We start from the raw sequence: 10,570 nt of genomic DNA on the forward strand, positions 1-10,570 counted from the left end.
AGACCAAAGATTAGATTCTTGGCTAAAACGACAGTAGCACCATCTACACCGCGCACACGAAGCTTATTTTAACTAGTGATCAGGTCGACTATGTGAATAACCATGGAGGAAGGTAGAGGAGGTGTTTTGAATGCCCACGAAGATCCCCACCCGTTATACCTCACTCCCATTAGTGGGAGAGAATGGGGGGAATGAAAAAAAAGGCATCCTGGTAAAAATTAATAGTGTGGCGTGGCTGGCGCCCTCTCGCGGACCAAAAACTCTATCGAAATTATATTTGTTCTCAACACGTGTTTCGAATGTTTAGGTTTTTCACTCTTTTTTATTATTAAGTAGTTTTTTAAATAGCGAATTTATGGAGCTAAATGACCATAACTACAGCAAAAAAAAACAGTTTAATAGTGATAAAAAAATCATTCAATTATAATCTGGAAAGTAAATGCCTCACTACATGATATGATGATCGTTTCTCGATACTTCTTTCGTTTAGATTCTAATGATCTCGGTAACCTAAGAAAACACGCCGCTACGACTTATTTTTTTCTCGAAAAAGACAGATGGTGACGCCGCTACGGCTTCCTCATTCTAGATGGCGCGAACTAACGAAATCACCCACGTGACGGAAATTTACCAGGATGCGGTCCCGGCTCGTGCGGTCCCCACGTTTTCAACCCACCCCCAACGCCCGTTTGTGGGAGTATCAAATCACGAGCCGGGATAGCGATTTGTTCGACAAAACATCTCTACCTTAGTACCTTTCTCCATGGAATAACGTAGGCACTGATGCAAATAACCATTTACGGGTGTTGTTGATTCATTAGTAGTCTTTTCCACTTTCTTTAACGGTTTTAGCTGTAAGTACAAAGCAAGATGTGGTTTTCGGATTAATATTTTTCGAAAGGTAAATACAGCATTTCTTTGTTATTATACGAGATGATAGATTATCTTTTGAATAATTGTTCTAACTTATCTTTATTATTAAAAAAATAGTTTACGGTATTTAGGGCTAGTTAGGCTTAGCCTTTGCTATCTAATTCTGTCACTCTTGTAAGCTAATGTTATGCAATTATATGTTACCTAGCTAGCTCATACCCAAAAGTTAAATTTTTCTTTTCTGTTTGTTTGGGAATTTTACCTTGGTCGCATAGGCCTTACTATTTATAATACCATAAGTGGTCCTTATGATAATACTTACGTCGTTAGTTTATAGTAGGTTTTCAGTTGGCTTCTGTTGAAATTAGATGTACTTTTGTTTAGAGAAACTGTCTTTGCTAAAGGATTATATAAGGTATTAACCAAGTATATTCTTGCTGGCTCTGAGGTCGGCCCTCAAGGGGTCGGAGTGTGCAATAACTGGTGGCTGTACCGGGGAGTCGGGGTCCGGCTCTTGTAACCCGTAAGGGCGGTGGCGCACTGGGAGATGTTAGCTCCGTCCAAAGGGTCCTATCTCCGACCTCCGACTTCGGTCAGGTGTGGGCTGGATACTGGGCTTCGGCCCAGGCTAATGGAGAGGGGCCGGGCAAACTGGCCGCCTCGGCGGATTGAGTAGCCTGCTGTGGGGCTGCGGGCCTCCGTATGAGGGCACGGCGGACCCATCTCCCGGCCTTTTGGGCTCCCACCGGGATCTCCGGTGCCAGCTGTGCCGGGTTATGCGGGCTGCTGTGTGCCCGCCGTTCCCCTTTAGGAGCTCTCTCCTAAGGGCTTGGCTCCCTGCCTTTGTAGGTGGGGTGTCGGCCGGAGTTGCTAGAGCATCCGTTCTCTATCCCACTGCTGTGTGCGAAGTGGCGGGCTGGTCGTCCCATTGTTGCACCTTCTGCTGGGTTGAGCGGCTTGCGTCTAGGGTGCGACCATCAGTAGTGGGGTTCTGCTACCCATGCTGGTTTTGTCACCTGTCCGGGCTTGTGGACGCTGGCGTAGGGCATTCTGATGATAGGCCTCCGGTGGTGTGGTTCTTTTCTTACCGGTACACCGGGCTATAAATTCTGACAACATGGCTCTGAGGTCTGGCCCTCAAGGGGTCGGAGTGTGCAATAATTGGTGGCTTTACCGGGGAGTCGGGGTCCGGCTCTTGTAAACCGATGTCGTATCTTTCGTTGACAGCCAAACGAAAAGCATGGGCCAAAGGCCCGGTTTTTAGTTCCACATCGAGATATATATATCGAAGTGGGACTATTGCTATGGACGGATTGTCGTTAAGTGTTGTTGTTTGTGTGTTTGTTGTGGAAAAGCGATGACACGGAAGATGGAGCTGCGAAAAATAATTTATTAATATAATTTATATTGCTGGCCTGGCCGGGGCTCGAACACAGACAGCCGCTCGCCGTATAAACTCCTATAAACCCCACGGCCTACCAACCTAGCCACGCCGTCTTCAATAAACATTTGCTTGAAATTTTACCGTTGAACAGTTTTTTTCTTCCATTGGGGGCGGGACGAAATTTTGCGTTTACTTGAAAGCGGGACAAGTAGATTGTTAACTAGTAGTGCCCGTAAAGGCAGGAGAGCGCGCCGCTGATGGTGCAGTCTGCGGATCGGACTGAGGATTTGCGGACAGCCATATTCCGTTCTCTTTTCGTATCACATAGGCTTTTTCGCCCGTCAATTTTCTCCCTCGCCCCTGAATCGCGAGGCCCCGCTGACGGTGCGGTCTGCGGGTCGGACTGGGGATAATAAGTGTGGCACTTTCTTATCGAAACCGTGTTTGGTCAGAAGTAATAAGTGTGGCACTTTCTTATCGAAACCGTGTTTGGTCAGAAGTAATAAGTGTGGCACTTTCTTATCGAAACCGTGTATGGTCAGAAGTAATAAATAAGTGTGGCACTTTCTTATCGAAACCGTGTATGGTCAGAAGTAATAAATAAGTGTGGCACTTTCTTATTAAAGGGAGAGTGACCGAAAAAAACAGTTGGTCTCATTCGATAGAACTCTTTAACGCGCACGCAGTGCCGTTAATTTCCGCCCCCTCCGACCAACCCCCTTAAAGGGAGAGTTACCGGGAAAAAAAGTTGATTTCATCAGGGTGGGCGGTGGCCACTCTTTAACATAGGATGGTGAATTTTATTTCAAACAATAGGAAATCACATGGGCCCAACAGATTTTTTATTAGTTTGCCCACCCATGTCAGCTGATGGTGGGTGGAATCCACTCTTTAACTTAGGGTGGCAATTTATTTATAAAAAGATAATAAATCACGTAGCCTCATTGGCTTTTGTATTAGTTTGCCTACCTGTGTCTACTAAGGGTGTATATATTTGTCCACTCTAATACACTGATGTGGAACTAATATTACGGCCTGGGCCGACTTGTTTAAAAGTTCTAATCGAACCACGCGACAAAATTTCAAAAATCGTTCTACATGTAGTTTGTTATCCGATTTCTACGGGTTTATTGGCTGCCGTAGCCACTACCCTATTTTGGAACAGAGCGGCTCCTTTCGGAGCTCAGTTAATACGGTTTAAAGGTCTCTTAAGTATGGTCTAGGCTGGGGCGAACAACCTTAGTGACGTCACTGCTGGAAAAATCTGGGCTGCACCCAAATTTTAAGAATTTTCCGTTGATAGTGAGAACTATCACCAGTCACTTCCCAAAATTTTAACGGTCCTTCTCACGAGCTCTCTCGAGAAGAGTCACAATGCCTAACGTTGAGCCCTTAGCGTTTTCCATTGGGAACCTCCGAGTGTGATCCGGATTTGTTGAATGACGTCACTGCTCTCTAGCTGTAGGAGGCGCTCGAAGGATTCGCCCTGGTAACTCCCAATGAAATACGAAACGTTTTCGGAGCACTCTTTTGTTTCCCTCCGACTCTTGAGTTGGGGCAGCTGGGAGCACTCCGGGAGCACTCCGGGAGGGAGTACCTTGGTCAATGGAAGACGATCCTCCCTCTCGGAGTTGCCCCTTTTTTCCCAATGGAATACGATTTGATTTTGGAGCACTCCGGGAGTGCTCGGAGGTTCCCAATGGAAAACGCTATAGACGATTTGGATTGACCATGTTTTTTTTATGGAAATACCTAACGTCGAGCTCGACGATTTGGATTGACCATGTTTTTTTTATGGAAATACCTAACGTCGAGCTCGACGATTTGGATTGACCATGTTTTTTTATGGAAATACCTAACGTCGAGCTCGACGATTTGGATTGACCATGTTTTTTTATGGAAATACCTAATGACGAGCCCTTTTAGACGATTTGGATTGACCATTTTATTTTATGGAAATACCTAACGTCGAGCTCGACGATTTGGATTGACCACGTTATTTTATGGAAATGCCTAATGACGAGCCCTTTTAGACGATTTGGATAGACCATTTTATTTTATGGAAATACCTAACGTCGAGCCCTTTTAGACGATTTGGATTGACCATGTTATTTTATTAGACGGCTATGGGTGAATCAAGGCCAAAAAGTGTAACATCTAGTGTTACACCTTCGGAAAACACTGACGAATAGTTTCAGTGTAAAAATTGTGGTGTAACACTTCGCGCCAATGGTTTAATTAAGTGTAACGCTAACTAAAAGTGTAGAGCTAGTGCAGCCAATAGTTTCCACCTATTATCATGTAGAATTAAATTATGAAGTAAGTAAATTTGTATTTATGAATTTTGGCATTATAAGATAAATAAATAATGTATAGGATATTGAAGTATTTGTTTTAAATAACGCAGTTCTTGACTGAACAAATAAACTTACATCTTTTTAAAATATATTAGTGTTACTTAGGTAAATAGTTGTCATCCTAGTCCTACCCTTCCATGTCATACTTAATATAAGCCTTGTAAAACATTCGATATAGCAGACGATATTTTCATTTCTTTAGATCACGTTAGATGGCGGTATCGTTACCCAGCGTCCCTCGAGAATCTTCTCTCCTTTGGAGGGGGGGGGGGGGGGATTTTCAACGAGAAAAGAACTTACTCTCACGCTTTTGTAAGGCATTTGCTCTTCCAGAAATTCAGGCTCTGTAGTGACTTCTCCTAATCTAATTCTTGAATAACGTAAAAACCAGAAGTGCCGAAAGCCCGCAAAGTAACGTTTTATCCCGATGCTCAGCAGATTGATTGTAGCATGTATTAATTAACGCACAAAATATTCCGCCTCAGCTAAAACGCAAAAACGTTTGCTAATGGAGCTCTAGCCCAGCGGCAAGGAAGTTAAAAACTACATCTGCACAAGCATTTGTGAACCATTTTTCGTACATGCGCAGGTATAGTTTTCACTTTCTTGCCGCTAAAGCTCCATTAGCAAACGTTTTTGCTCCAAACAGAGAAACTATTCGCGACCGAAATCTATCGTTACACCGGGTACACCCCCTTTGGTTCGCCATTGAAACCTAGATCGGTAGAGGCTAAAGCAGGCGCAATTAGTTTTTCCTCATCTTTATTCGTAAATTTGACTTTAAAAATAATGGTACTTGCATTTTAATGCAATTTTTGCATCGTTTAGTTATATTTTGATAAGTTTATTTAAGGAAAACGTTCTTATGACTTTTAAATTTGTCTGTAGCTAGCGCCGTTACGTCACCTAGAGGCTAGATTCGTTTGGGTCGCAAATACGGGACCGTAATATCCTGTTCGTTACTTAATAAACGATTGTAGCAGGATTAGACAAAACTAACCAAAATACTGCGAAAAACTAGACCTAGTAATGGATTCACTTATTTCATAGACCACATAAAAAAGTATGACGCAAGCCGCAAGCGACAGATGGTGCCACCAATGATATGATATATTCTCCAAAGTGCCATTTCGGTGATGTTTGATGTACTGCTATCCTCAGCCACTTACGATGATTTTTCCGAGGGCTTATCCCTTCTGCCCTAGAGTGCTTAGGGGCATTCACCAAACTTGTCCAAGTGAATTAAGCAGTGTGAACAGCCAACGTTGATAAACCTTTTGGTGAACCAACACCATTAATGTATTCATTTCCCCCATGAATGTTGAACTATTTAATTACTCTTTCTACCATCTGGGGGGCTCTAAGATGGGCGGTCCCTTTCTGCGTGTTACGTAATCACTTTAACCAATCAGGAGTCAGGTGTACAGAACTCTAGGCAGTAGTTTAAGGGAGTATAACCTTTATCGGAAATTAGGGGGAAAAGTTTTCCATTCCTCCCAGGCGCCTAAGATAAAAAAACATAGGAGTGCTTTTGGGATAATATGTAAGAATTTTTACCACGAATATTCTTACTGAATGCGGATCAAGTCGATATTTAATAGATAGTTAGGGAAAACTACAAGAAGAAAATATATTTCAAATATAGCACGTTTATGAATATTTACGTAATCATTGAGATATAGTTAATTCACTACTTACGATACTTTTGTTTAAAAATATAACGGGGAAATCAGTAGGGTTATGACCTTAAACCCAATTATCAAAGTAGATTTCTACTGTAAAGTATAGGTCATTAGCAGCGTGCTATAGAGGTTTTATCTGGAAATCATCCTACTATTTCACCATAGTGTGTGTGGATTTTTGAGTAAGCTTAGTGCACCCTACCAAATACGTAGGGTTATACTCCCTTTAACCCCTCGGCAAAAACACGACGTTTTATTTACACGTGAAAAGTTTCCATTATTTCAACAAGCACTATATAAACAGTACCTTTCAGGTCCTGGCTCTCGGGAACATTACTCCTGGGCGATATTTATTGAGGGAAATTTGTTTAAAATGCCATCTGTCGGTGAGTTAAGAAAATATAATATTTAAAATGTCAGATCAGAAATAAATGAACCAGAACGATATATTTGCTGAATTATAGGCCTTTTCCTGATGCAATTTTCCTTTAAGTGCAACATAACCTCTAGAGTGAAACACGTGTTTTGTTAGCGTTCTCAATCCGTTAGTCTGTCGAAATCAGCGGAACAGTTTCATGCAATCTCAGAGTGCTCTAGAGCAGTAAATAGAACATACGGAAATTGATCGGAGTATATTCCAGCACGCAAAGTAGTCAAATGGAAAACACTATTACTATCGCTTCCAAACTGTTTCGTTTCATGACAGCGCTCAATGTTAGAAGAAAATTCCACCGTAAATAGACAGCGGTGTGCGAACTAGAGATATAACGGCCACTAGCAGCAGAGCAATTTTTTCTTGGGATATCCCTGTAAAACGCCATCTATCAATGGCCCAAATTGAAAAAGATAGCGCAAGACCAAGGGTTGTTTAAATCGTGCATAGGCGCTAGACATTGAAAAGATAGTACGAAAGTCCACGAAGGTAGCAACAGACCCTAAAAAGATAACGTAAGAGTTCACAAAGATAGTACTAGACCTAACTTTTCTTTTTAACTTTGTATTTTGTTATCAGCATCACAGATAGCCAACACGGAGAAACGTTGCGGAGTCGTGCCGTACCTTTTTTTAAAGTGTCATTTAATGCTAGCGGGATAATGTGAGGCCCACAAAAAACGGGTCAACACAGGGTCTTTTCGACACGTGAACGGGCTGTGATGACGTCCAAGCCACGAATAGGTCTTTCTATAAAATGTTCAACGGCCGGTCTCCTGTTTTTTCGACGTCACGCAACGCCAACTTCACCAATAAAAGTTGGCAGTACTATTTTATTTCCTCTTGGTAGCCACATCCAGTGAAGAGCAAACTTTACGAGTTATTGTTAGGCCTAACAAGTGCAGAAGGTGGATTAAGGTTTAATTTCTCTTTTAAAAATTTAATAAGAAGGTCGTATTTTAAAGGTTTTCATGAAAACTTATAGGTAAATATATTTATTTTGTTGGTTTCAATGCCTATTCTAAATATAGGCTTATCTGATACGTTTCTGTTATGTAACATTGATTCCTAGCATATACTTGTCAGCGCTTACTTTATGTGTCAAATTTAAATGAATGTAAAGCTAAGTATGACTGAAAAATATATTGGTTTTAGAAATTCATAACGGAACGAAAAAGAAGCTGTTTGGTCCAGTTTCCAACTGGTAATGTAAAGATAACTGGTTCGATTCTGTCAAAATAAAATTAATAATAAATCATGAATTTGCTATTTTCATAGTATAAACATTAAATATATACCTGTTTGAGGAATTAGTTGCCATTGTTTCAGAAGAAAAATGCAGCCTTGGTGCACTACAAAACATTTTAGTTTAAAAAATAATAAGCAGACGACACAAGGAGAACAGCAGCGAGAATAAAACCCAAGGAGAATACATATCAAGGTCAATTTAAATCATCCTTGTAAAAACAGTTTTCTTTCTAAACAAGAAGGCCAATGTTAATTTATAGAAAGACCTATTCACTCGCTGGTGTCCTCTTTGAACAACCTAAAGAAATTATAAAAAATTATTTCCCACCCGCGTGTATTGTGATTGTTTTTGATATACAGGCTGTTTTTAAAAACGATAGGCATCAGACAAAACGTTTCAATGAGAAAATTGTAGAGCGTACTCTCGAACCTACAAATAAAATTTTATCCATCAAAATAGGTCAATTTTCACTTAGATATTACGTTATGAACTAAAACAAGCTGGTACTACCTAAAATAGGTTTAACGGAGCCATTTCTAAATTAAGTTATAAGCATAACACTATTCAGTGTACCACAGAAAACGTTTTTTATTCAATCAAACCAAATAGACATTTAAGATTTACTAGATACAGAGGAAAAGAGCTCATTGTAAAAGTCTACTTATGCCTAGTTGGTTTTTAACGGAACACGCCTTTTAGTGAAAAACTTTGGACTGCAGACGAAAAATACACATGAAAACTCGATAACTTGCGGATAAAAAAATTTTATAAACACTTTTCAAAAATGAAGTTGGGTTGCCTCTCCTTATCTTCCCTCGATAAAGATACTTTCAATTTAAGTGCGCCCCAATGTTCAATTCATTAGTGTCTGTAATAATAATCAGCTAGGCTAATAACCAAGGCACCACCTTAGGCCTAAGTCAGCAAGCGACTTTTAAAGCCATTAGTACAGGTGGCCAGGTTATAATGCGTAGGAGGGGGGTGGCAAGCCCTTCATGCCACGCGAACCAACAGCTCACTACACTAACTATTACCTTTAACCTCAGCAAGTTTTCATTAGCAGGAATATTTTAAGAATGATCCCAAACGGCTTAATTAAGGTAAATCAAATTCCCAATTTTATAGGCCCCAATTACCCAAATTGATTTTAAGCCCGCTAGTGTGCTCTATTTACTATCGATTCCTGTATTAATTTAAATTAATTCAGAAAAAATAAATTTCCAATTTTGAGGGCCCCTGATTACCCAAATTGATTTCGCGGCCGCGGGTGTGCTATGTTTCCTATCGATTCTTGTATCACTTACAAATTCATTACAAATGGTTCAGAGAAATAAAATTCCCAATTTTATGGCACCCGATTACCCAAATTGACCTAGCGACCGTGAGTGTGATATTATTGCTATCGATTTCTGTATCATTAACAAATTAACTCCAAACCTACTTAACCAAAATTGACAAATATGGTGTCATCAAAAGTGACATAATTAACAAAAGTGTGACAATCCCTGTACTTTCGTATGCTAAAGGTTTAATGAATGCTCGACTCGAGATCGACCACATAAAAGACTATTGTCGCCTTTCTGGATCTTTTTTAGTCTATGGTATTATAGTTCCAACGGATATTGTAAGTACTAGTGGTGCTTATTGTGGGGGGAAAATTTTCCTGACTTCCGGTTGGGGGAACACCCCCAAAAATGGCCGCCATCTTGGAAATTTTGGTTTTTTCCTGTTTACTCCATAACGGTTGGTCGCACATAAATCTTGCAAAGAAACAAAACTACGAGACGACGATTACCTATCGAACGATATTTGAACCATGGCAGTGCGCCATACGGTTCAAAGGTTACCGGTATTTTTCGAATGGCCGCCATCTTGGAAATTGTGGTTTTTCTCTTTTTACTCCAAAACGGTTGGTTGCACGTAAACGTCGTAAATAGAAGAAACCACGAGCAGACAACTATCTACCTAAAGGTATTTCAACAATCTACGTGTGATGTATGGTTCAAAAGTTACATGCGATTTTCAAATAGCTTCCATCTTGAACATTTCTTTTTAATTTCCTCCCAAACGGCTGGTAGCACTTAAAATCCGTCAAAGAGTAAATTATAAAAAGCGATTCATCTACCAGAATGGTTTTGAACATCTCCGTGCGCGGAATTATTCTAAACTTATAAGACCCAATTGTGTGTCAGAAAGATAAATTACATAAATAAAGCTTGTATAGTTTTGGAACGTACCTTCTCTCATTGTTCTGAACTCGATATTTTCTCTACTCGCCAGAGCCGAAAGAGAAGAGAGGGTAGTAAATATTTGGTTTGTATCTTTTTTTATAGTATTTGATGAAACAAGATCTCATTAGGTATTTTACCACATACTCTTTATACTTTTTCGGAAACATCACAACAGTTCCCCCAATTTCAGTTGCCCGGCGAACTGAACACTTCCAGTCGGAGATAAAGTATACGTCATTGACGGCGGGCATTTACTACATAAAGTAGTATGGCAGCGGCCATCTACTTACCGCGAAATCTACAACCAATATGTCAACTATAGAGTAGTTTCAGTTCGTAGCTTTGGCAATGGCCGCCATTTT

At 40.5% G+C, this 10,570-nt stretch overlaps 2 long non-coding RNA genes across 5 annotated transcripts; one reads left to right on the forward strand and one right to left on the reverse strand.

Annotated features, from left to right (window-relative positions):
• Positions 1-4,735: 4,735 nt before the first annotated feature.
• Positions 4,736-7,147, reverse strand: LOC149948214 (uncharacterized). 4 transcript variants are annotated; one of them, XR_016480322.1, is made up of 4 exons: positions 6,971-7,147; positions 6,313-6,889; positions 6,187-6,229; positions 4,736-6,118 (listed from the first exon to the last, which is right to left on the reverse strand). It is a non-coding gene; the product is annotated as an uncharacterized LOC149948214 (long non-coding RNA). The 4 variants fall into 4 exon arrangements; XR_016480320.1 differs by having other exon boundaries at positions 4,736-6,229; XR_016480321.1 differs by having other exon boundaries at positions 6,187-6,889.
• Positions 7,148-7,149: 2 nt separating this feature from the next.
• LOC149948215 (uncharacterized) lies at positions 7,150-7,912 on the forward strand. Its single transcript, XR_016480324.1, has 3 exons — positions 7,150-7,244; positions 7,309-7,713; positions 7,884-7,912. It is a non-coding gene; the product is annotated as an uncharacterized LOC149948215 (long non-coding RNA).
• Positions 7,913-10,570: the final 2,658 nt, after the last annotated feature.

This window comes from Leiobunum rupestre, chromosome 4, assembly GCF_980474605.1.
Source record: "Leiobunum rupestre chromosome 4, qqLeiRupe1.1.hap1, whole genome shotgun sequence".
In the NCBI taxonomy this organism is placed as follows: Eukaryota; Metazoa; Arthropoda; class Arachnida; order Opiliones; family Sclerosomatidae; genus Leiobunum; species Leiobunum rupestre.